The sequence below is a fragment of the Pinus tabuliformis genome, chromosome 9 (assembly GCF_031772625.1).
Source record: "Pinus tabuliformis cultivar Carrire ecotype Pingquan chromosome 9, CPIR1, whole genome shotgun sequence".
Lineage (NCBI taxonomy): Eukaryota > Viridiplantae > Streptophyta > Pinopsida > Pinales > Pinaceae > Pinus > Pinus tabuliformis.
Window position 1 is genome coordinate 1,119,989,463 of NC_142307.1, and position 4,136 is coordinate 1,119,993,598.

Here is a 4,136-nt window from a genome sequence, read left to right on the forward strand (position 1 = left end):
TCGAAAAAACACAGAGTATGCAACAGAAATGGCTTATGAACAACAACTTGTGTAAAAAAATAGAAATATCATGCCGTTAAGCCGTGCCATACCCTAGTACACTATCTTTCCCGAATAGTGAGCTGACACATAATCCGGGAATAATGAGGTTAACCTCCCCCCCCACAATGTGATAGGCTGTCCCAGCCGTCAAAGAAAGGAGCAGCACCCGATCTGCAACAGAGTCATAAAGGAACAACGTATGAAAATATGCCATGTTTAGAAAAATAACGAATTACTGAAATCGAGGCATAAAGTTGGATAGCGTATTACGTAAGAGGCTGCTGTGATATGATGCGAGGCTGGGGGATAGGACGTCTGTCGTACTTGCCAAATCTTAAGTGGTCATTGTCACCTCCTTTGCCATGATTGGTGGTAATAAATGTTCATGCGATATATAAGTCGGGAAATAATGTATGATTAGTTCCTAGGATATAAGAAACAAAAGAGTATTAGTATCTTACCTATTGGTGTAACCAATGTGACTTCAATACCATTAACAGTGCTTTGCTACCGACAGGTGTCCATAACCTTGGCAGAGTTGTTTATTTCACCCCTGGAACCATGATCCTTTATGTGCATATTAAGGAATGTAATGTCAAAGTGTAGGCCATTATGCTGGCTTGGTAACCAGTTAGCCATAATGCCATTCACAAGGAAGGAGCGAAAAGTGGGCAGGCCGGCTCGTGATGAGACCTCCTGTTCCAAGGTTTGTTTATTTGATATACCTTTTGGACCATATCCCTGGTGTGGTGGCCATAGTGGGAATGCCACTTCACTTCCATCCTCATGATCATGGTAGGCTGGCTCTTGATGAGACCCCCTATCCTGCATTTGACAGCTTATAATTCATCTTTTTACTTTTTTCTTTTTCATAAAGCACTTTTCCTTATTTATAAACAAAGGGTGGTTCAACACTCCTTAAGAGTAGGAATGGTGGAAGAAGTCTTATCATTTCAATAGGAAGATATAAACCCTTTGCTCTTATTCCTAAGTAATAATCAAAGAGGATTAAAGGGAATGTCATGATAAAGATAACCAATCAAAGCAAAATTGGTAAGACAATGACAACAAAAGATGATGAATAAGTGTGTCCTTCCTTTTGTCCTCTTACCAATACAGAGCCTTATAAAGATAGCGATTTATAATTTGCGGATTTCAGTATGTTGTGTTTTTGTGTTCATTGCATAAGTGCATAGCTGTATCTTAAAGACTTTGAAAGAATAGGAGCAAGAAGCATCTTCAATTTAAGTCAGCAAAAGGAATGAGCTGTTTCACAAGGAGAGAAAAAGTATGCTAATGGTGTTCCAACAAAGGAGCATAGATAGACGTGAAAATGCCGTTCCTTTTGAAAAAGGAACAACAGAACACACCAATGCCGTTCCTTTGAAAAAGGAACAACAAAAATTAAAAAAATGCTATTTTCTTGGAAAAGGACAACAAAACACTCGAAATGACGTTCCTTTTGAAAAAGGAACAACAGTCATTAAAAATGCTGTTCCTTTGAAAAAGGAGCAGCAAAAGACACAAAAATGCCATTCCTTTGAAAAAGGAACAACATAAATAAAAAATATGATGTGCCTTTGGAAAAGGGACAGCGAACACACCGCAGTGCTATTCCTTTTGAAAAAGGAACAACAAAAATCAAAATGTTGTTCCTTTTAGAAAAGGAACAGCAGAACAAGCAAATGCCATTCCTTTGAAAAAGGAACAACAAAACAATCAAGAATGTTGTTCCTTTTGAAAAGGAACAACAGAAAATCAAGAATGATGTTCCTTTTGAAAAGGAACAGCAGAAAATCAAGAATGTTGTTCCTTTTGAAAAGGAATAGCAGAAAATCAAGAATGCTGTTCCTTTTGAAAAGGAACAACATAAACGCACAAATGCCATTCTTTTAGAAACGGAACGACAAAAATCGAAATGATGTTCTTTTGAGAAAGAAAAGGAACAACAAAAATGATAGGAAAACATTAGATCAAACATATGTACAAGAATGAATCAAAGAAAAAAACTTATGTACAAATTGTAAAAAGAAATGAATTCCTTAATGAATTACAGGTGAGGAAGACTTCTCTTCCTCTCCTAAAATCTCCATATTAGTGTCTCGGCGTAGCTGCTGGCAGAAGGATTCCCGAGTAAGTGGTTTACGATAGAGACGAACTCGGTGGCCATTTGCTTTGAAGGTATATCCAGAACCGTCAATGGTGATTAGAGTAAGGGTCCCATTGTCATGTACCTTCTGGATTTCGTATGGTCCCAACCAACGAGTCTAGAGTTTCCCAGGGAAGTCCTGAAACCGAGAGTCGTACAACAGATCCCAGTCTCCCTCATGGAAGACTTTGTTTTTAATGAGCGCCATTTAGCTCGCTGCTGTTGAATCAGTGCTGTATTTTGAAGTGCAGAGAGCCTAATTTCGTCCAACTCATTGATTTGCTACAGTCGATTAATCTGTGCCTCGCTTAGATCTAAGCCAACTTCCTGTGTTGTTCGTAATGTTTGGATTTCAAATTCTATGGGAAAATGGGTTGTTTTCCAAACACTAATTGATAAGGTGAGTAACCAGTGGTGCTCCTCCATGTTGTTCTATAGGCCCAGAGTGCTTCAGGTAGTCTGGCAGCCCAATCACGCCTATATGACGCAATGGTTTTCGTTAGGATTGATTCTATTACCTTATTGCTGCTTTCTACTTGTCCATTCGCCTGTGGGTGGTATGGAGTAGTGATTTTATGCTTGACGTGATAATTATTGAGTGTTGCAGCTAATATATTCCCAGCAAATTGTGGTCCTCCGTTTGTAATTATTTCCCTTGGAAGGCCATAACGTACAAATAGGTGGAACAGGAACTGTATGACAGAGTCCTTTGTGGCTCTTGGAAATGCTTCTGCTTCAACCCATTTGGTGACATATTCTGTTGCCACCAAGATATATGTTTTCTGATTTGATGATGGGTTGATGGGTCCAACGAAATCAAGAGCCCATCGCTCAAATGGTTCAATGAATAACTGTGGTTTCAGAGGCATCTCGTCAGCTTGACCAGGACATCCTGCTTGCTGGCAGCTGTCACAGGCTTGGAAAAATTTCTTTGCATCTCTGAAAATCGTGGGCCAATAATATCCTGTCTGCAATACTTTATGTCCAGTTCTACGTTCAGCAAAGTGTCCACCACATGGTCCATCATGACAGGCTTTTAGGATGTCAAAGATTTCATCTTCTCGAACACATCTCTTGATATGCATGTCTGCCCCTGTGTGAAACAAATAACCCCCAATCCACGAGAATCGAGTACTCTTCTGAACAATCTGTTTGCGTTCATTATGGGTTAGGTGTTTTGGTAGTTTACCTACTGCGAGGTAATTGGCAACATCTACATACCAGGGTGTTTGAATGGCAACAACAAACAAATGTTCGTCCGGAAACTGATCTTCAACTGCTGCTGCATCGATTGGCTTTGGAATTCTTGAGAGAAAATCGGCTACAGGGTTTTCTTTGCCAGGCCGATCCTTGATTGTGATATCGAATTCCTGCAATAAAATCAACCATCTAGTTATTCTGGCATTTGTGACAGGCTTATTTGCTAAATATTTTATGGCAGAATGATCTGTATACAAGATAACAAGATAGCCTGTAATATAATGTCTAAACTTATTGACAGCATGTATTACAGCTAGGAATTCTTTTTCAGTAACAGTGTAATTTAATTCAGCAGGGGATAAATTTTTGCTGATGTAATAGATAGCATATGGTTTTTTATCCTCTTCCTGCCCAAGGACTGTGCCAATGGCTGTATCTAAGGCATCAGATGATATCTGAAATGGCAAATCCCAGTTTGGTCCTCGAAGGACTGGGGCTGTGGATACGAGCTTCTTTAAATCCTTGAAAGCACGCTCACATTTTTCTGTCCAAAGAAAATCAACATTACCAGTTAGTGCATATAAAGGTGCAGCAATGTGCGAATAATGTTCTATAAACCGTCTATAATAACCAGAAAATCCAAGAAAGCTGCGTACCTCTGTTTGAGTAGTAGGAGTGGGAATAAGCAAAAGTATTTGGATTTTGGCTGGGTCTACCTGAATGCTGGCTGCTGAAACATAGTGTC